Source organism: Mercenaria mercenaria, chromosome 3 (genome assembly GCF_021730395.1).
Source record: "Mercenaria mercenaria strain notata chromosome 3, MADL_Memer_1, whole genome shotgun sequence".
Lineage (NCBI taxonomy): Eukaryota > Metazoa > Mollusca > Bivalvia > Venerida > Veneridae > Mercenaria > Mercenaria mercenaria.
Genome location: NC_069363.1, coordinates 29249366 through 29274053, shown reverse-complemented (window position 1 = coordinate 29274053; position 24688 = coordinate 29249366).

The following is a 24688-nucleotide window of genomic DNA, read 5'->3' as shown; positions in this document are numbered from 1 at the left end:
CCCAACTATGGTTAAAAATAATTAGGTTCAGAAAGTTTGTATCCGAAAATTAAACTTTCTTTCAATTCCATACTTATAAAGCAGATTTTGTATTTTAGTCCAGAATATATCTACTGTTGTACATTTAATGAAAAGATGTTCGTAATCTTCTAGGACTCTACATTTAACGCACAGAGGAGTTTCAGAAATTTTCCAGGAGTATCGTACGTCTCCGCTTGTAAATATTTTATTTATAACTCTAAATTTAAATTGTTTATGTCGGTTATCTGGAATTCTTTTTATAAATTGATATACACTGTCCCATGGCCGTTATCTATAGACCTCCTTCATCAAAGAAAAATGGTTTGAATACTAATGATTTTCTGGATACCGAGTGGCCAGATGTCTTTTTTTTTTTTGTTTTTTTTTTTTTTTTTTTTTTTTTTTTGTTTGTTTTGTTTTTTGTTTTTTGTTTAAGCAGAGCTTCTTTAATTCATATAAGTTATTTATACATACATACATACAACAATGATACACAGTCAAATACAGTTTCATTGACATAAATGAAAATAAATATGTATTTTCTAGATATCAACTTAGATGTTGTTACAAATCTTATTGAAAAGAAAAAAGTTACATTAACATTTTTGAACTTATAATTTCGAATTCTGATCTAAAAACTTTATATATATCATATTCTATTGTCCAGTTTTCACTAGCAAAATACGATTTATAGATGCTAAACCCAACTATGGTTAAAAATAATTAGGTTCAGAAAGTTTGTATCCGAAAATTAAACTTTCTTTCAATTCCATACTTATAAAGCAGATTTTGTATTTTAGTCCAGAATATATCTACTGTTGTACATTTAATGAAAAGATGTTCGTAATCTTCTAGGACTCTACATTTAACGCACAGAGGAGTTTCAGAAATTTTCCAGGAGTATCGTACGTCTCCGCTTGTAAATATTTTATTTATAACTCTAAATTTAAATTGTTTATGTCGGTTATCTGGAATTCTTTTTATAAATTGATATACACTGTCCCATTCTATTTCTTCGTTTATTTTAGTTGACCAATACTTATGAGTTATCGGTTTTGTTGATATTGTTTTGACTAATATTTGGTAAATTTCTTTGTTATCAAGCGTTTCTAAAGATTTTCCTTTAACTTTTAAAATTCTATCAGTTTTTACTTTTGTTTAAGTCGAATTTTCAGATTTGAGCTTTTGCTTCCATGATTTTGGTTATCCTGGAAAATCTGATTCAATTCAGCTAAACAGTTTCTTTTGTCTGTCAGCTTATTCAGTATAATATTTTGATCAATTTCTCCTTTTGTGTTTATTATATCATTCACGAATAAAATATTTGAATTAATCCATCTTTCAAAGAATAAACATTTATTATTTATGTGTATGAAACTGTTACCCCATAACATTTGTATTCTTACCCAAACGAATGTCTTTTTATTTCAGGATGTTTTTCTAAGTTTTTTACCTTCAGCCAGAGTTCTATTAAGTTCTTATAAAAATCTGAAATATTGTTTAGTTGAATACTTTTCGCACTGTTCAAATTACATTGAAAAATTAGAAAGTCTTTTCCAAAATCTTCTAAGTAGTAATTTGGAATGATTTTCCAACTTGCATTGTTATCATCTGTCAGCGCTTTGACCCATTTTAGTTTTATGGCAGTAATATAGGATTCAATGTCTATCATATCTATTCCACCACATTCTTTAGCACCAATAAGTGTGGTTCGTTTTATTTTTTCTCTTTTATTATCCCATAGAAACTTGAATATCAATGTATTAATACCTTTTATTATTTCTAAGGTACAACTAGAGAATGAAATAGATACGTTAATTTTGGTATTAGTAGATATTTTATGATCTGAACTTTGCCATAAATGGTCATCTTACGTTTACTCCATGCTTCTATTAATTGCTTACATTCTGTTAATGTTGTTTTCCAATTTAGAGCTGAACATTCATCTTTATTTGTGCCAAAATATACTCCTAATGCCTTAATTGGTTTGTTCGGCCATGTATTTGACTTAAAACGTCCTATCCACATGGCTTCTGTTTTGGTATTATTAAGCTCAAGCCCCGAATGTTTGCCAAATTGCTCAACGAGTTTTATTGCATTATTAATGTCTTGACTTTATCTCATAAATAGCGTTGTATCATCAGCTAGTTGTGATATTTTTATACTTTTTTACTATTTTTATTTCGATACCAGTTATTTCTTCTGAATTCCGTATTCTTAGTGCTAGAATTTCAGCTGCTATTATAAATAAAAGAGCCGAAAGAGGACATCCTTGTTTAATACCGCGATTTAAATTAAATGTTTGTGATTTGTGTCCATTATCAAAAATACATGACTTGATATCATTATATATTGTTTCAACCCATTGGATAAAGTTCGATTTAAATCCAAAATGTTTTAAGACATTTATTTAAAAAGTCCATTCTAAGGTATCGAAAGCTTTTCGAAAGTCTAAAAATAAGATGGCTCCCTCAGTTTGTAGCTTTTCAGAATAATCAATAACATCTTGTATAAGTCTTATGTTATATCCAATAAATCTGTTTTTGATATAACCGTGTTGGTCCAAACTTACAATTTTGTGAATAATTTTCTGTAATCTATTTGCTAAAGCACGAGTTCCTATTTTTAAATCTACACAAAGTAATGATATAGGTCTATAATTCTCTAATAATGTAGGGTCACCCTTTTTGTAAGATAAGGCTAGACAACTTATTTTCTGTGAGTGAGATAATTCTTATATATCAAAGCTGTCATTAAAAGAATCTGTAAGAATATTTCCGATGCAATACCAGAACAATTCGGCTGGGAGACCATCAATTCCGGGACTTTTATTAGACTTCATTTCAAAAACTGATTTTTTAATTTCATCTGTTGTAAATAAACCTTCGCAAATATCTGCATCTGTTTCAGAGAGCTTTTGTTCATATAGCGTATTGTCTAGGTATGATATTATTGTACCTTGGTAAATTGTATTTGATGAATATAATGTTTTATAATAATTAACAGTCTGTTTTAAAATTGACATTTCTTCTGTGACTATTTCACCATTAATTTTCAACGAGTGTATAGATTTCTTTGTTTGCCTTGATTTTTCGAGGTTTAAAAAATATTTTGTATTCTTTTCACCTTCTTAAATGTATTTTATTCTTGATCTAATCTGTGCGCCTTTAGCTTTAATGTCATATAATTCTTGTATTTTAGATTCTAAACTTTCTATTTCTGTTTTTGTAACAACCGTTTCTTCTTTTTCGAGTAGTAATTTCAGATTGGCCTCTAATTCATCAATTTTGTCTCTTCTTTCCTTTTCTTTCATTTTCGAGTAGTTTATTGATGTATTTTTAATTTCAATTTTACAAAACTTCCAGAGATCAGTTTTAGATACAGTGTTTTTGTAAGTGGTTTCACATTTTTTATTGTTTGTTCTATTAAAGTTTTGAAATTATTATCATTTAAATACATTGTTTTAAGTTTCCAATATCCTTTACCACGTTTTGTTGCTTTTGTTACTTTTAATGAAATAGCCTGATGATCTGTAAATTTAATACATGTCTTATATCTGCACCTAAAATCAGAGGCATTACATTTTCTTCAATCAGCCAATAATCGATTCTACTTTTTTCAGAGCCATTTCGTCTTCTCCAGGTGTACTGGATTTTATTATTATTAAAAAGTTTCCATACATTTTTAAGATTGTTTGATTTAACGAAATTCGTAAGACCTTTTCCAGGTTTGGATTTAGAATTTTCATTTTTGTTATATCTATCAGAGAGTTGCAATGTATCGTTCATATCACCACCTGTTATGATATATCCAAGCCTCCTAGGGCATTTTCACTCAGTAATGTAGCTAAATTATTATAGAAATTATTTCGCTTAGCGTTGTCATTATTTGCGTAAATGTTTAGAATTGTATAGGTGTCGTTGTCTATGAAAATATTAATAAGTATATAGCGACCATTTACATCAACGAAATAGTTTATTAGTTCATAGTTCACTGATTTATTGATTAGAATAGAACATCCTCTGCTTGTTGAAGTACCGAATGAATGGAACAAGTCCAAATCTGTTATGTCATTTGTGAAATGTGTTTCCTGCAACAACAAAATTTGCACTTTTTGCGATATAACATATTCCAGCAGCCTACTACGCTTGTTTTTATCCCGAACGCCTTGAACATTCAAGGATAAGAAATGAAAAAACTTACTCATAATATAATGTTAATCATAAGGATCGTGGACAAGGTTTGAAAAAATAAAAACATTTTGCTACTAAATGTTTCAAAAACTAAGTGTTCGACAACTCCTGTGTGGAATTCAAAGAACTGACCCTTACCGAAAAAAACATAAGGAAATAAGAACTTATGTATTAATCTGGTACAAAAGACAATCTCCATGCTTATGGTTTTAGATAACTTTCAATAAAGCGACCAAAATATGCAGAGACATAATGCTTATAACAGGGAAACTCGAACAAATAAATGTTCAAAGTGGGCAAATTCATAAGGCAATGTACATTACATTTAACAATTCCTTGGATAATAAAAACACTAAAACACGTGGTCACCTGTCTTGCTATAAACTGGCACGAAAAAAGCCGCTTTGAACAAGTACATGGCCAGATTTCTTATTAAAAAAGGCCGCAATTGACAAGAATATCATCATTACTGGCGATCTGAATTTTCATTTGGACACTCTTTCTGATCGTGACACCATCAGATTTAACAGTGTGTTACAATCTTGTGGCATGTATCAACATGTGAAAGGGCCCACCCAAACCCACGGTCATACCCTAGACGTGGTCATCACCAGAGACATGGTTAACACAGTATCGGCAGTAGTAGTGACTGATCCTGGATTATCAGATAGCTCTGGAAAAATAGCCAAGGACCATTTCGCGGTAATGTTTAATGCACTTGCCACGAAAGCCCCTCCGGTAAAGAAAACTGTGACATATAGGAAACTCCGTTCGATTGATGTTGACTCTTTCAAAGCTGATATTCTATCATCCGATCTTTTGAATTTGTCACAGAATACATCAGATGCAGAAATTCTTTTCTCATCATACAATAGTGAAAGTTCAGCTTTAAATGACAATCATGCGCCTTTGAGGTCAAAAATAATCACATTAAGACCATCTTGTCCCTGGTTCTCGGAGGAGCTCCACGATGCCAAACATTTGAAGCGTAAACTGGCAGACTTAACGACTCACCGTTGACCATTTAATATATAGGAACCAATGCGCAATCTTTAACAAAATGTTGAAAAGGCAAGAATTGATTATTACTCAGAGAAAGTAGAATCAAGTGAACGAGACCAAAAACGTTTGTTCAAAATAACGAAACATTTATTGAACGGTCTGTAGTGTTGTTAAATACAATGTCAATCAAGTGATAGCAGCTCCTCCCACTAGCTCCCTAGCAGAAGGATGTCTCTCTGATACCATTATATGTGAGTTGAATACATGCATGCAATATGACCACTTGTAGTGCCTTAGTAAATAAACTTGTAGAATAGTTTTATTGAGTTACTCATTTCTCAATACAGTACAATGGCGACGAGGATAAAAAAGTTGACTTACAATAAATTGCAATAAAATGTGTACTTTCAAAAAACGCTGGAATTTATGTTTACACATATAAGCAGGAACGTAAAAGTTTAGAACACTTTTTTGGACATCTTTGTAACAATAACTGTCATTTATCAATAACACTGATATTTAGACAATAAATATGGCACAAGGATTACCAGTTTTTCCCGCATTTAGTGTAAACGAGCCTGGCATAGACACAAGGTGGAAAAAATGGACAAACCGTTTTGAAACTCTTATGATTGGAATGAATATCAAAGACAAAACGCGACAACGTGCATTATTCCTTCACTATGCAGGGGAAGACGTCAACGACATATTTGATACATTGCAAGACACCGGGGACGATTATGAAACCCGTAAACAAAACTGACTGAATATTTCGCACCAAAAAAGTGCACGGAGTATGAAATCTTCAAATTTCGACAGGCAAAGCAGGACTCGAGCGAAAACATAGACAGTTTTCACACGCGATTGAGGGCATTAAGCAGAAATTGCGAATTTCCTAACACGGACAAAGAAATCAAATCACAAATCATTCAAGGTTGTACCTCCACACGGTTACGTAGAAAGGCTTTACGAGATGATCTGACGTTGGACAATTTGATAAAGGAAGCACGTGCCCTGGAACTATCGGATCTACAAGCGTCCGAAATTGAGAACAATTCAAAGAAAGATGCAGTGAATGTCATGAAATCGAAACACAAGTCAGTATCAACAAAACACAACTCTTATCCGACCAGAAGGAAGGCAACATGCAAATATTGTGGATACGAATACCCACATCAATCAGGAAAATGTCCGGCGGACGGAAAGACGTGCACATACTGTAAAAAGAAAGGTCATTTTGAAAAAGTGTGCAGGTCCAAGCAGAGAAATCGTAGGAAAAATGTAAACAGAATGGATGATGAAAGCTCTCAAAGCGAAACTGAAAGTGAAACTAGAAGCGAAAGTGAAAATGAAAATAGCATATTTGGATTATCAGTGAATTCGTTGCAGTCATCAAGACCTAATTTGACCATCCAAATAAACGGTCAGTCTGTCAAGGCATTGATAGACACAGGGTCGTCTATAAATGTAATTGATGAAAGGACATACAGCAAGCTAAAAAACAAAGTGACTCTCAGTAAGGTAGACACGAAAGTATATGCTTATGGTGCTAATAAAGTGGACTTATTAGGAAAGTTCCAGGCGACAATTGAAACCAAACACAAGATCAGAACAGCTCCAGTATATGTGGCAAAAGGTAAAAGTGGCAACTTGTTATCTTATTTGACATCTGTTGATCTCCAGGTTATTCCTGAAATAAGTGTCATAACACAGAATAAGGTCGATGAACTTTGCGATAAATATGGATCTGTCTTCAAGGGTATTGGAAAAATGAAAGACACTGAAGTAAAGTTGTATGTTGACAAAAATGTGCAACCTGTCACCCAGCCGCACAGACGCATACCTTTTCACCTGAGAAAACAAGTTGAAGATGAGCTCCAAAGGCTTGAAAAGTTAGACATCATTGAGAAAGTAGATGGTCCGACAGATTGGATATCACCGATAGTGGTGGCTCCGAAGCCCAAAAGCAAAACAAACCAAATAAGGATTTGTGTTGACATGAGATTGCCTAATCAAGCAATAAAACGCACAAGACATATAATTCCTACTATTGATGATATGATCGTGGACTTAAGCGGTGCTAAAGTGTTCTCTAAATTAGACTTGAATCAGGGATATCACCAGCTGGAACTATCAGAACAATCACGAAACATTACGACATTCACCACACATATTGGACTGAGAAGATACAAACGCCTAAGCTTTGGAATAAATAGCGCTGCGGAAATTTTTCAAAACGCTTTAAGTACGACTCTAGAGGGATTAGATGGTGTGAAAAATATTTCGGATGACATAATCGTATATGCTAGAAACCAAACAGAGCATGACAGAAGGCTTGAAGCAGTCTTAAAGCGACTACAACAAATGAACATTACGCTAAATAAAAAGAAATGTGAATTCAACCAGAACAAATTAGAGTTCTTTGGATATGTATTTGGTGAAGACGGCATGTCGGCAGACCCAAAGAAGGTCGAAACCATCAAGAACACACCACCACCCAAGAATGTGCCAGAGGTGAGAAGCTTTTTAGCTATGACAAATTATGTGTCGCGCTTCATTCAAAATTACAGCACAATTGCAGAGCCTCTAAGACGCCTGATAAAGAAAAACGCAAAATGGACATGGCAAAATGAACAAGAAGAAGCATTCCTTAAGCTGAAATCGATTCTCAGCAGTGATACTGTCATGACCTACTTTGATCCTAATAAGGAAACACAGATCATCACAGATGCAAGTCCCGTTGGAGTAGCCGCAATAATGTTACAAGAAGGAAAAGTTGTGTGCTATGCAAGCAGGTCATTGACAGACGTTGAAAGAAATTCATATTCTCAGCAAGAAAGAGAGAATTTGGCACTAGTTTGGAGTGTAGAACATTGGCATATATACTTATATGGACATAAGTTCACTGTGATTACTGATGCGAAATTCATTGAAAATATCTACAGTAATCCAAAGTCAAAAATTGGATCAGCAAGACTTGAACGCTGGAGAATGCGACTATTATCATACGACTTTAACGTCATACATAAAAGTGGAGATTCAAACATGTCGGATTTCTTGAGCAGACACCCAGACACAGGAAAACACAAACAAACAAGTGTGGCAGAGGAATATGTTAATTTCCTGGCATATCATGATGTCCCTGTAGCCATGAACATGAATGAAATAATTCAAGCAACATTCCAGGACGTTGACCTCCAAATGGCCATTAAATATGTCAAATCTGGAAACTGGAATAACCCAAGCAAAAACAAAATCATTGATACCCTGTCACGCTGCAAAAACGAGCTGTCGGTAGTAAATCTTCAAAATGGTGAAATTCTGCTGCATGAGTCCAGGATTATTATCCCTAGGCAATTACAAGATAAAGTGATATCATTAGCTCATGAGGGTCATCAGGGAATTGTTAAAACCAAACAATTATTAAGAGAGAAAGTGTATTTCCCAGGCATGGATCAATTAGTAGAAGCAAAATGCAAAAGTTGCATTCGTGTCTAGCAGCAACAAATAAAAAGACTCAAGAACCGCTGCAAATGAGTGAAATGCCAAAATATGCGTTTCAGGTAGTTAGCTTGGACTTTTGTGGACCATTTCCAGATGGAAAGTATTTACTCGTGCTAATGGATGAATACTCACGTTTCCCGTTCGTTGAAGTACTCAATTCAATCACAGGCAACACAGTGATTCCTGTGCTAGACAAAATTTTCTCAGAAGCAGGGATTCCAGAAGTGTTAAAGTCAGACAACGGAAGTCCCATGAATTCACACCAGTTCAAAGATTTTGCTAAGCATATGGGTTTCAAACACAAGAAAATAACTCCGCTGTGGCCGCAGGCAAATGCTGAATGTGAACGCTTCATGAAAACAATAGGCAAAACAATCAGAGCTTCCCATGTCCATCATTCTGATTGGAAAAAAGACATGTATGCTTTTCTGAGAAATTACAGATCGACACCGCACTGAACGACATCCGAAACACCCTCTGACCTATTTTATGGAAGACCCATAAACATTAAAATTCCATTCTTACAAAGGCAAAAGAAATCGAAAAAACACAAAAACGCAAGAGAAAATGACAGAAAATCAAAGCAGAAAATGATAAGACTATGCTGATACACGAGAAAACACGAGAAAAACTGAAATTAAAATTGGTGACAGTGTGTTGGTAAAACAAGACAAACACAACAAATTTTCGACCCCATACGATCCAATACCTATGAGGTAATCAAGACAAAAGGGTCAATGGTAACCGCCGAACGCGAGGACAAACAAATAACTCGAAACTCATCATTCTTTAAACGTGTCGGAACGTCGAAAAATGAGCCAAACAACGAGAAAACCAACGCCAACCATGATACGACCGTATCATCCCAATTCGAGAAGAAAACCAGGCACGAAACCCTATCGCACCAAGGCAACGACTCTGGCGATGCCGTATTACCACGAACACAAAGACAGAAAAAACCACCGGATTACTTAAAAGATTATGTGTGTCAGAGTACTAAATAGCGGCATAATAATCCGCTATAATTCAAAGCAGAGCTGTGTTCGAAATTAGAATTTAAAAGTGTTAATCAATAATCTATCATTTAAAAGCTGCATTCAAAATTGGAATTTAAAAGTGCTTATCAATAATCTACCATTTAAACATGTAACGTTGTGAAAAAAAATCCAAAGAGATGTAAAAGGATTTAACAATAAAATGTAATTCACCATGAATTATACATGCAACAGGTGCATTGAAATAATACATGCCATTCATATGCTTACACTGTTTTGTTACTGGATTTACATTATTGTTTTAGAATAATATATCTGACCTTCATTGCAAATTCATTTTGTATCATCGGGCATATAATTTATTTAATTGAATGAAATGCCAGTCTCATTCACAATCTTAGAAACAATAAAGTAATTTATGAACACGTGTAGACAGTACTTGCTATCGGAACCAATCTTTAAATCAGCCATTGAACATTAACGTTGAGATAAGACGATAAAGCAATTAGGGGCATATCATTGCTACAAATAAAACTCTCGTTATCTGGACAGACACTCATGAAGACAAACACTTGTAATCTCGGTTAATGTTTGGAAACAATGACACTGCTGTTGGAGAATTTGATTAGTATAAACATTCTTTTATTCTGGCTAATTTCAAATCTTGGCCGGGAGGAATTGTAGTGTTGTTAAATACAATGTCAATCAAGTGATAGCAGCTCCTCCCACTAGCTCCCTAGCAGAAGGATGTCTCTCTGATACCATTATTTGTGAGTTGAATACATGCATGCAATATGACCACTTGTAGTGCCTTAGTAAATAAACTTGTAGAATAGTTTTATTGAGTTACTCATTTCTCAATACAGTACACGGTCCAAGCGAAGTTGCACTTCCATCAGGCAAGAACCCAGAAGTACTAGCACAGGAGTTCAGCGATGTCTTCATAGACAAAATAAAAACAATCAGAACTAATATTGCATCCCAGGATCAGAGTGAATCAGTAACTCAAGAAGACGGGCGCATAGAACTATGTGATACTGCGCGTTTGGCCAGTTTCAGTCCAGCAAAAGAGGAGGAGGTGAAAAAGCTTGTTCAACAGTCAGCTAATAAGTCATGTGAATTAGACCCTCTTCCTACATGGCTCTTGAAATCGTGTATAAACGAACTTCTCCCAATATTGACGAAAATTGTTAACATCTCTCTACAAAGTGCATTCGTGCCAAAATCATTTAAAACATCACGAATAAGACCATTGTTAAAAAAGCCAAGTCTTGACCAAAACACACTCAAGAATTCAGACCTGTTTCTAATCTGCCATACCTCTCAAAAATCCTCGTAAAGTGGTAAACAGAAGAATCGAGGAACATTTGACAAACAATCAATTACATGAAATAAACCAGTCAGCATACAGAACATTTCATTCAACTGAAACCGCACTGTTAAAAGTTCAGAACGACATTCTCGAATGCCTAGACAAAGGTGAGTACTTGTGATGTTGGACCTTTCGACTGCATTCGACACCATTGACCATAACAGCCTTCTTCATAGACTCGAATTTAACTTTTGATTCGCCGATAAACCTCTTCAATGGGTGGCATCATATCTAACAAACCGCTACCAAACAGTATGCATCGATGGCAAACTCTCTGAACCAGCCCTAATGAAATTCAGTGTTCCTCAAGGATCTGTTCTAGGTCCAAACTTTTACACGATGTACACAAAGCCAGTCGGGTCCATCTGTAGAAACCACGGTCTAAACCACCATTTTTATGCAGATGACTCCCAACTCTATCTATCGTTTTAACCAGTTGACCAAGCATCAAAGGCAGCCACAATCACGCGAGTTGAACAATGCCTAAAAGAAATCATCTCATGGATAAATTCAAATATGTTAAAATTGAATGCAGACAAAACTGAAGTAATTCTTTTTTCGAGTCAAAAACACTCCAAACATGTTGAAAATCTAGAACTGAAAGTTGGCAATTCGAGCATAAGACCATCAAAAACTGTTCGAAACCTTGGTGATACGCTTGATTCGAACATGCACATGGACCATCATGTTAATTCTGTTACTCGAATATTCTATGGCCAAATACGACGAATTTGTCACATTCGACCATATTTGACAACTGATGCTACCAAAACCCTTACAAACTCGCTTGTGACCTCACGATTAGATTACTGCAATGCTCTTTTGTATGGCGTGCCAAAATCAACAACGAGCAAACTGCAAAATGATCAAAACACAGCTGCACGTCTTATTACGAAAACAACCCGTTTTGAACATATAACACCAATCCTTAAAGATCTTCATTGGCTTCAAATACAAGACAGAATCAAATACAAAATTCTCATTCAAACATTCAAGGCCTTGCATGGACAGTCGCCGGTGTATATGAGAAACTTACTGGAGGTTTACGTGCCAACTAGAAATCTGAGATCAGCAAGTGCAGCAACAACCCTTGTACCACAAAAAAAAGTCGACTGGTTTCCTATGGTGATAGAAATTTCAGAGTTGCCGCCGCAAAACTAACGGATTCTCTCCCTGACAATCTCAGAAAACATTCATCACTAAATTCATTCAAAAGAGCTCTCAAAACACACCTTTTCAAAATTTTCTACAACACATAGATACCAACTGTGACTGTTTCTACCCATACTACATATGCTATTGTTATTTTTGTGATACAGAACTACGGCAAGTCATTCGTCGCTGACGAAGATCTCTTTACTGTATAATTCATCATGTAATTAACTAAATTGGTAATTCATCCTTTATTTCATCATGTCACATTTTAAAGGTTATGACATTCTATGTGTATGTTTTGCAAGACTTGAGTTTCACTTGAAGTTGTTCTTATGATTGCAAATGCAAAACATTCAATGATAGAAGTTTCTGTACTATTTGTCCAAAACTTTGGAATGAACTACGCAAAAGTAACTCACTTCATTCAAAAAAATCTTAAGACACTGTATTTCAGAGATTTCGCGGCATTGTTTTAAATGTTTTGATAACTGTTTATCATGAGAAAACAGCAGGTGATGGCACCATTAACCGGGGGTTTGAACCTCTATATGCAGCTTGTCTGGGCTTACCAGACGCTCTAAGCACTGGTATTTGCAATAGGGGTAAAATGACCTCAAGGGAAGGGGTGCGGTCATGACTGTTTGTTACAATAAGGCTGTAATTATTATCATTGTCATTATTAATATTGTTATAATAACTATTATTATTATTATTATTATTATGTACAACGTAGAAATGGTACCTAAGGCTATGTATCCAACGACAACAACAACAAAACATGTGCAAAACTGAAGCGCATAACACTAATCTCACACTAGCAATATTTTAACATAGCACTGTGCAGAAAATAAGGGAACTTTTGACAGCGAAATCGGCTTCGTTGTTTTTGGTTGATTAGCTAAAGAAAGGTGATTGTCATTTCTTTTTAACTAACTCTACCATTTTATTTATACTAAAGAACGTCTGCACTGTATTAACAGAAGTTTCTGTAACGGTAGATTCCGCAAGGTACATTTGTAAACACAAGGTTTTAAGAATAATGTTTTCTTTTCTATGATCATACCATACCTATTATTGGCAGTAATAAATAAAAAGAATGTCTTTGAATGAGTTCGTTTGAAAATGAAAGATAATGCTCAACTGTTTTGTTTGAATGATTATTCATAGATCTTGAAGTAAACTATAGCTTTGGGAAACACATCCGAATCTATACATACTTTGTTCAGTTAACTAAATAGTCCTAGAAGAGTTATCTGTCACTGGCTTCACTTTTCCAAGTAGGACTAAATTTTTCGGATTAAATATTGCCTTTCAGCATGAAAAAATGAAGTATTAAAGTTAAACTATTATATAACTGAGGTACTCCAGTATTAAGTTTTCAACAGAAAGTAATATCAGATGCAATTTTAATTTCTAGGTACCATCTATATACAACGCCACTGAATATATCATTTATAAAAATAGGCGTTTAATCAAATTATTCAGTTTCAGTTTTATGATTGCATATGTCATGTTTTGTGATTTTCCTACATATCTGCGATATGTCACATGTTTAATTGTAAAACGCCCTTGAACGTATATTTCATATGGAAAGGGCGCTCAACAAATCTGGTATAATAAAACTAGTAATAATAATTATTATAGTTGTTGACGAACTGACGAAATGATTTCCCATGCTGAAAATATTGCATTCATGATCTAGCAGGTCATGTGGGCATCCTTGTGCTGATGAAATGATAGACACCATATCACTCTACGTCAAGTTGATAAAATCTAATGTGTTTGAAAAGGTACAATATGTTTGTTATTGTTTGTTTATTGTTATTGTTTTTGTTTTTTGGAGGTGGGGGTGTTGTCTGTTGTTTTTATTTTGTGTGTCAAGGGGATATCTTTAACACATAAAATTCAAAGCAAATGTTCACGAATGTAGGCTTTATCAACTTTAAAGCTGTTAAATAGGCATCATCAATTCAAAGAAGTTATTTTGAATAGTGTTTTCCGCTGAATTGATCCGCGTATCAGGTTAAAACCAGTATCGTAACGAATTTTAGATCATTTTGTGAGTAATTTTCGCAATGCAAGTCTCCTAACAATTTTACAAAAGTGATTGTGTGTTCTGTATTGTTATATTGTCTGTCCCGATAAAGCTGATGCTACCCGGGGTATGAGAGGCGTTGTATATTTCATTACCTCTTATAAACAGACTCAGTAAACGGAGACTCTTTTATTCTTTTTGGTTGCTTCCTGTAAACTATCACAACAGCGTTGTAAGTGCCGTGTGACGGCTGTACAAAGTATCCCCTTATTTTGACTCGCTGTTGTTATATTTTCTAGTCCTTTAGGATCACTGAGTCAGTTCAATGTTTTTTGGATAAAACTGTTCCGCTTGAGCCGGTGCCAAGAGGCGTTTGGGGCGTTGCACATTTCAATACCTCTCATGAGCAGACAAATACATGTAATATAATAATTACGGGTGATTAATAGTGTTACGTTCGCACCGTGATAAACGAAATATAATTATAGAGGTTATTTGTTTATTTTGAGTGAATATGGAATATAACTCACTGAGAAGTGAGAAAATTCAAACATTTTCATGAGCGCGTAGCGTGAGTGAAAATCTGAGCATTTTCTCACTTTGAGGTGAGATATTTTATATTCACGAAAAACAAACAAATTTTCTTTTTATTTTATGCTTGATCACGTTGAGATATGCATTTTGCAATAAATTTTAATCTCAGCGCGGGAAACAGACGCGCGTAAACGAAAATGACGTCAGACGTGTTGTAACGTTAGTATGCACACGACATAAAGTTCCTTTTTATTTTATTTCTTGCTGCATAACGTTATGGAATTCTCATAAAGTAAAATAATTTGAATCGAGAAATATACTATAAAGAACAAAGTGCGACTACAATTTTCATCCTGTTTTAAACAAATAATTTAAAACTTATACACAATGTACAAGTAGATCGGCAAAGCTATAGCATTTACCATGTTTACAGTGAGTGATATGCAGTGAGTGATATGGATTATATCTCACTGATAAAACACAGTATATCATCAGTAAGTATAAAATCAATACTTTTTATTACCACTATTTGCGACAACGATTTATCAAGTCACATGCACAAGTCTAGGATTAAATATTTTGCAATTATTCTGGCTAACAAATAAATAGATAAATTACGAATCACAGAAGTGACGTTACTAATATTTTGCAATTATTCAGACTAACAAATGAATAAATAGAGGATATTTGTTTGTTTTTCGTGAATATTGAATATATCTCACTGAGAAGTGAGAAAATTTCAAATATTTTTCACGAGCGCGTAGCGCGAGTGAAAATGTGAAAATTTTCTCACTTCGAGGTAATATGAAAATATTTAACTGATAGAATACAGTATTTCATTAGTTAGCATAAAATAAGATAGGTTACGTTATATGGAATCACGGAAGTGACATTAGTAATACAATTATAAGGAAAATGAAGTGATAAATTGTAGGAAAAATATAGGATGAAGGAAACATGTTATTTCGTATAAATACACTGGTATAAATATTAAAGGTAAACACTTCTAAACATGAATAAAAACATTAATGTTGACATCACTTCGGGACACAAGCATTGCAAAAATAAATAATGTTATCAATGTTTAACAAAAATAGAAAGCTGGTACCTTGTACTGTCATATAAACCGTCAATATTAACAAACAGAATATTTAACCCCATAGTTACTACCAGCGTCATCATCATTTAAATAACACTGTATTTGTTATATAAATCTTGTTCAACTGAATGTAAGTGTCAGAGGGTTGTCTTCCTTTTTACGAAATGGACTGTTTCTGCCTGTAATGGCACAGAGACAATGCTTGATAAAATAATTTATCGAGAGACACACAACAAGACTGTGAGAAGTGTATTTCAAGTGCGCTGGCTTTAGAAGAATAGAGGCCAATATTTCAATAACTAATTGTTAGAAAAAGGTTACATGGTGTTACATGTTACGATCTATAAATATATTATGTATAGATGAGAAAATAATATAGGACACAAATATGGTCATAGGCGATGTTCGCATATAAATCTAGACATAAATGACATACGAACAGGGTTATATAACGATACAACACAAATACTTACCAATGAGCTATATACAATACTATGTCGGTATATTACCTCGTGACAAAAGTATCTATTTAACAAATAACCAAGACCTTCGAGTGGTTTATCGTCTGATTTACCACGGGTCAGAGTTCAGATGCGTAGGAATTGAACCACGATGGCGTTAGCCTGAGTGGTTAAATACCGAAGCATCTGAACGATGAACCGTGGTAAATTAGACGATAAATCACAAGAAGGCCTTGATTGTTTTCATTCTGACATGCTCATTGACATATTTTAATAAATATTATACTGGACTTCATTTACCCGAGGAGTAATGTATCGGACGTCATGCGGCAATTTGACGTCATAATTGACGTCATAATACTCTCTTACCGGTCCGCGCGTCAACCGTTGTTTATCGCAGAATATACAGAGCTTGATTTCCTTTGTTAGAATGTAGTATATACTATAGTCTTGTTTACTTGTATTCACGCCATATAACACCTAACACCTAAATGTGCCTATTGCTACTTCAGTATCTAGTCTGTCTATCCAAATTCTAGTTCTTTAATATTTCTGTAGTATCTTGATTTGCTTTTTACAAGTTCTAGAATGTTCATCTCCATGTTATCTTCATTGTTGCCTGTTAAACTGAAGTGGAGCGCTACCGGCTATTGTCTCTTCAGCCTTACGTCTGCCACATTTTCCTTCATTCTTTCCTTCATCGTTCTCGACGTCTCGCCCACGTAAACGACTTTTTCACAGAGTGTACAAAATATCCCATAAACAAGGTTAATAGACTGCCATCCGATTTTATTTTTTTTTTATTTTGTACTTATTCTGACTTTTTGCTAACATGTCACATATTATACATTCTGGTTTACAACTCCGTTTGTTGGCGATCTTTCAGTCGTCCATAACTTTATTAAGTTTTCAATGTACCAGCATATCTTCCAAGTTTCTATCCCGTCTGAACGCAATTATTGGTGCTTTAAACAAAGATTTCTTTCTTACGATCTGATTTGTGCAATGTTGAAAGATCTTTTCTGATGATGTTCCCGATGTTAGGTAGTTGCTTCACATACGTCATGACAATTGGGACCCTCTTCATTTTTTCTTGTTCCACCTTCTTTTTCTTCAGTAGTTCACGTCTTTCTAGCTTGTCTACTTTTAATAGTTGATCTTCAATACATTTGCCGCTATAACATCGTTTACTCTATTGATTTTTGAGTCGGCTAAACGATGAAATCGTTTTGACGAGTCCTTGCTATCCAGCGATTCTCTAAGTCTAAATGGACCAAATAACACGGTGAAGGGATGTAGTTCCATTAGATTTCTCAAACTCCAAACAGTTTACTGCATGAATGAAGTTAAGTTGTGTGAATTCCCTTTGCTATGACCAATATACGATGTAAGCTGTCATATTTATGACTTGTAATTGTGCAATACTCGAATGTAACTCGTTAAGCATAAATGTGCATTTTATGAATTACGCAGGCTTACAAAGCTTGCGTAACATCCAGCGAAAGACAAAAAATAGTTCCACAGGGCTCCAGATAAGATGCGTATTAGCGTAAATTACGTATAGAAATAATGCAAATACGCATGTCTAATAATTTTTAAGTGTATAAAAACGTATATAAAATTACAGAAATGCACACAATGCTTTTTTAAAAACAAAATCTGAATCGTCTGGATGCGTTAGGTAACATAGCCGATCCCGATCAGCCTTAATTCTCCCACATTGAACGTATACACGCATCGTATGATTTCTATAAACTTTGCGTGGGTTTCTACACACACACATGAATTTTGCAGTCAGTAAACGGATAAATTATCGGAAGAAGAAGCTCTTACTGGTTTGTTTAGTTACTACAGATATTAAAAATGATTTTTATTCTTATTTTTCGAGAAATAAACAGATCGGCGAAACATTAAATTGTATTTTCTTGTAGTTTTTGAAATCGAAAGTAGATCGTCTATGTTTGGCTGCTTTCACGAAACGAAACAACTTTTTTATGAAAAGATTTAAATAAGAGGTAATTTAACCGTAAACTTCAATGTCAGATACTACCAATTGCTGCTAAATGTCTTCGTATCATCACAATTTGTAAAATATATTGTTGAAAATGGAGAAAAGTGTAATCATATCCGGATATAATATTTTGGGTAAATATCGAGCTGTGTTATGAAATTTTAACATTCATGTAACATACATGATAGATATTATTGTAACAGAAATGATTCTAGAATTTATTTTTATTACACCTACATATAATCTATGTCAGACTGGTATTCTAGTCCTGAGGCATGATCTGAAAGTAAAAACATAAAGTGACAGTCATACTTTGGATATTGTAATACTAGAAAGAATCTAGATCGTAACCTTTCTGGAATTTTGACTGGTTTGGATAATTTGCTTACGATTCAGGTTCGCAAAAAAATGAAACCGTCACCCATTCTGCTTTTCATGATGACAAATGGCTTGATTTTTGCAGTCAGTAAGCGGATAAATTATCCCGAGAAAGAGCTCTTACTGATTTGTTTAATTACTACTGATTTTAAAAATGATTTTATTTCTTATTTTTCGAGAAATAAACAAATCGGCGAAACATTAAATTGTATTTTCTTGTAGTTTTTGAAATCGAAAGTAGATCGACTATGTTAGAGTGCTTTGACGAAACGAAACAATTTTTTTTTATGAAATGATTAAAATAATCTCACCGTAAACTTCAATGTCAGATACTGCCAATTGCTGCTAAACTGCCTTCATATCATCACAATTTGTAAAACATATTGTTGAAACTGGAGATTTTGGCGGTGTAAAAGAAAGTGTAATCATATCCGGATATAATATTTTGGGTAAATATCGAGCTATGTTATGAAATTTAAACATTAAAGTAACAGACATGATAGATATTATTGTAATAGTAATGATTCTAGAATTTATTTTTATAATACATACATAGAATCAATATCAGACTTATATTCTAGTGCTGAGGCATGACCTGAAAGTACAAATATGAAGTGACAGTCATTCATACTTTGAATATTGTAATACTAAAAAGAATCTAGAGGTAATATTTAGAAATTGAAACATAAAATTTTCAGTTAGAAATCGCACCAAAGGCTGTATCAAGGGTCTACATTTTCAAAATTTCCTTGTGGTGATACCCCAAACCCTAATTGCAGGAGGGGGTATCCTCCAACACCCTCCCCCCATATTGCCACTTTACAGTTTGATACATTTGCCGTTTTACCACCTGCCACAATGCCCATTTCAAAATCTGACTGCAGTTCAAAGCGGGAAGGAACACCCCTCCCCAAACCCACCCTGCTACCGACCACGTAAAAATGGCTCAAACATTTTTTCAGCCCAGTCTGGGCCTGTCTGTCTACATGAATCAAAACGGATAATTGAAAGTACATAGACTTGTGGACTACTGATGGTTTTGAAGGGGTTAACAGGTTTGAAATAGAATAAATGATGGTTTTAACTAAAAAAGAACTGCATTTATTAATATTGGTTATCTTTTCCGAAATTGGTAGCTAGTCCGAGTAACTTCTCTTAGTTTCGAATGCTGAATTTTCCTGTCAGTGTAAACATTCATGACACTATATATTGACACTCAGCAACATTTACATATCTTTAAACGCAAAAGTAAGTATACTTTAAATTCACATCCCTTATAATAAGATTGAACAATACCTAGCGTGTGACACGGTTATTGCCAGGCCCCTTATCTGTAAAATATCTGAACAGTTCTTTCGTCCATCCGTGTCAAATTGTATGTGGCAATCCGCGCTATAAAATTTCAATATATAAATTTTCATATTCAAATTTTATCATGTGCGAATATATACCAGCCGATAATTGCCTGTTTTTGGTAATGCCGGAGGCAAATGTTTACTGGAAAAATATTTATAGTCATGGGCAGTATCTTAGTGTCACCTGTCAAATTGTAGTTTATACTTTCAACATTTTTATTTTTGCGAACCACTCTTCCATTTTAGAGAAATATATTGGGTTTAAATACTTATATAATGTCAATCAAAGTTTTACTAGGCATCGATTGAATGTCCATTTCATCTATTGTAACAAAATCTCTGTTCAGTTGGGGGAAAAAACTAAAACCAAACTGAAACTGGTAGACTATACTACCAGTACATCAATCATTAGCCTGCTCTCAGGCCCTTCAGGCCTTTGATTCAATTTGTTACGATGATGTTGGCAATTTTTCTTCTCACTGCATATTCTCTTTATCCGGATGCCTAATCCGTATGGTATAACCTTCTTTACATTGGTAGGGTGATTTGATTTGTTGTTGACATATAAATGTTTGTCTGTCGGTTTTGTTTATAGATCATCTGTAACTAGCCTTCTGTTTTGTAATGTGACAAGTGTATCAAGGAATTCTATTTCATCCTTATTCCAGCACAGTTCAACATTTATTATTGGATGCATATTGTTCACATATTCATGAAACTGAACTAGTTCTTCTATACCATGAACCCAAAGTCCAACCCGTCATCTATATATCTTTTGTTTCTCTTGTCTTTCAAGTCTATCTTTCTCTATTATGACCATGCAAAGTTTCTGCCAAGTTTCAACCCGATAGCCACCCCTTCTGTCTGTATGTGTTCTTTGTCGTTGAATTCTAAGATATTTACTGTGAGTACCGTCTCGATCTTTTCCATCACCGCCTCTGTTGCTGTACCCGATTAACTTCAGGTTTCTAAAGCCTTCTGGCATGCTTCCATGCCTTCTTGTTTTGGTATTGACGGATATATCACGTCATCAAAGCAAAATAGGATAGTTCCTTTTGGAACTAGTAATTGTATAGCAATCAATTTGTTCAAAAATCTGTGGTATCCTTTAAATAGCTTGGTGTTGTTTCCACAAATTAATTCAACGCATTTTCTTCCGTTTCCGCCATTCTTTCTCTTGGTGTTCCGATCCCTTTAACATGAATCTGTACGAACGGACTTCTTTATGCAACTTCGGATTTCCACTTAGTTTCCCTGACACAGGCCGTCTTGGTACTAAATATTCTTTCGATTCTTTCGGTATATAACCGTTCTTAAACAATCTATTTGCAGTCTCTGCCTCCATTATTCTTTTATTTTGTGCTCGACTATATGTCTCGATATTTTTAATCTCGTGTTTTAGGTTTTTGACAGTCTTCTTTGTCGATAATAGCAAACTCCCAATCCTTAATCAGCTTGTCTTATCACAATATTATCATCATTTAAAAGTGATGTCAATGCATCTCTCTTATTTAGTCTAATTTCATTCAATATTTTCCTTTATACCGTTTATGATGTCATTTTTTATCGTATGATTTATTCTATTATTTTGACTACTATGTCAAATCAATAACAATACTTTTTAGCTAAGCGTTTAGCATTTTCAATTTTTGACAATAAACAACAACAACAACAACACAAAAAACACCAATGAGACATAAACCCGTCAGTACAAATTCAGATTAAATTACAAATAGAAATCAAATATTTTAACTTGCATTAAGTCAGTGTGAATATTCCATTTGTTTTAGGCTTACTGGTTTCCAAGTAGTTTACGGGCCAAAATCGCTATTTCTTGCCAAACACATTCAAACAAAACATTTTAGAAACATGAAATTTTCACAGAAAAAAAGCTAGGTTCTTCATTTACACCATGCAGTCTTCATATTACGCCTGCGTTCATAACATGAATGTAGATGAGGCCTCAAAAGGGGCAATAATTCCATTGATATCTCAGTTAGTCCAAGTAGTTTTCCGGAACTTTCATTTTAACAGTTGTAACCTTTCTGTAAAAAGCAAACATCTACGATTTTGTTCTGTATATTCAAAATTGAAACACAATTCTAAAGCGTGATAATGATTTGAAAAGTATTTTTCAAAAACTAAAAATTTATCAAATACTAGATTTATAAAAACGCTCATTGCAGTTACGTAAAATTACGTTTGAATGACGTTTGCAACGTCACGCTAAAAGAATTAACAGCTTTCAATATAAATGTGTAAAATGACACCTGAGGATTCTTACTAAAAACCAGAAGAACTTTTTTTGCAAAACATTCAGCTTTTGTTTCAAAATTAATGTTTTTTTTTTACTGCAAATCATTGTTTACATACACACTGATTTAGTCTTTAAAGAATAGTTTTGGTCCTTTTGTATTATTTGTGATGAAAACTACAACATAACTTACATCGACGGTGTTTTTTTGTTGTTGTTGTTTTTTTTTTTCATTTGGAACCACGTTTAAGGCCCGTTTATTTGTCACAATATATTTACATTACATTTCAATATACAACAACTATCTTGTACTATTTTTAACATGTTCATATAGTAGTTTTGTCCATTTCTAGAAAACGTAGTTGTTAGAAATAACGATATGTTGATAGGTTAGTAAACTGAGAGAGAAAAAAAACATGAAAGGTAGAAAAAAATAAAGAAAGAAAGAAGTAAGAAAACTGCCGTGGTAGGTAGAATTTGTTTAAAGTAAGGGGAGGAAACATTTCCAATCGTTATTGAAAATATCAAAACGATCGTTACGGAACGCTGTATATTTTTCTAGTTTTAATCTATCTATCAGCTTTTGTTTGAAATTAGTTATGTCTGGTACTATTTTACTATTTTCTTTATTTTACATTTGTATATAAAGTGTTTTGAGAGCTTGAGTATATATGAGGTAACCTTGTTTTTGAGTGAAAAAATGTCAGGAACTTATTCTGTTGTACCTGGATATCACAATCGTTCAACCATTTGAAAGTTTGGTTCCAAAATTTCTAAATCTTTGTACAGTTCCAGAACAAGTGTTCCATACTTTCAACTTCCATATTATAAAAATCACACAGACTCGATTCTGTTAAACTGTGTTTGAATAAAAATTTGTTTGTTGAATTATTTCTGTGAAGAAAATTAAAATGGAAGTTTTGTAAATTGGTATCTTTGCAATAAGTAAAAGCATTTTTGAATATATCTTTCCAACAGAAATGGTTTTCCGGAAAGAATAATTCCCATTTAATTTGACATTTTGTTTTTTCCTCTGATATTTATTCATTTCTTTCTTTTTATTTTAAATTTTAGTCAGGTTTTTATTCAAGTAACATTTTGTTGTTTCTAATAATTTATATAAGTTTATTTCATCTGGTGTATCGTTTATATCAATTGTTTCTAATTTTATTTTAGTTAGGTATATGATAGGTATATGATATTCGTTTTTTAATATATCAAATGTTTTGAACTGTTTAGTTTCCATATCGTAGATATCTTTAATATAAATTATATATTTTTCCTTATCCATAAAGGGTAATTTATTATTGATTTATTATTTTTGTTGTGTAGCGTAACACAACACAAACACGAATCTGAACGTTTTCGATGTTTATTTACACAATAGAATATTTCGTACATACTTTCATAATTTATTTCGTAACTTCTTCAGCCTTTACAAATGTCATATCTAAAGCCTAACTTAATATCTATCCGCGAGACCCATTACTAGGTCTCGCCTGGTCTCTCTAGAACCTTCTGCTCTACCAAAATATCTAACCATCAATATATAAGCAGTTCTCTAACATCAGTCTGACAACTTGACGTATAAAACGTGTGGGTTTGATATAATAAACAATTAAATAAATGCACCAACAATATATCAACTTGACAGGTGTGTAGCTGGTTTACAAACAATAAAATAATCTTTCATTATTTTACACTCGTTACCCACCAAAAGAAAAAAATTTGAATTGCAAATTTAAATTTTTTCAGACTTGAAGTACTATCTCTCGCCTTACAATATGACATGTAGAATGATATTTAATATGATCAAGAACATTAGAATACAATCTGAAGGAATGATATTAAAAAACAGTGTTAAAGAAAAAATCTTAAGTCGTTTATACAATTAATGATAAACAAGAACAAAGGAGAATAGTATTTTAAACTAAACAATTTTCACAATTCATAGAAAGTCTTTTTTAAAAATTTTATATCGGCCTTTGTAGTGGCACTTCTCCTTTCTTCCTCCAAGACTTTTTCTTTAACTCGTGTTACATCCATATGTCACAAAACCAGTATCTGTAAAATAAAGCAAAACACAGGTGAGCATCTTTTAGAATATATGCTATATAAGAGTTAGGAAAAAGATAACAATTTCGTTTAATAACATTGCTAAATTGCCTGTAATTATTGTCGCGTGTATAGAAATTTATCATGGTATTTAAATTTCACTTATTTATACAAAGATTTTATTCAGCGTATTTATCTTACTTTCGAAATATTTTGATATTTGACTACAGATCTTAAATAAATAGTAAAATCGATATGTAATGA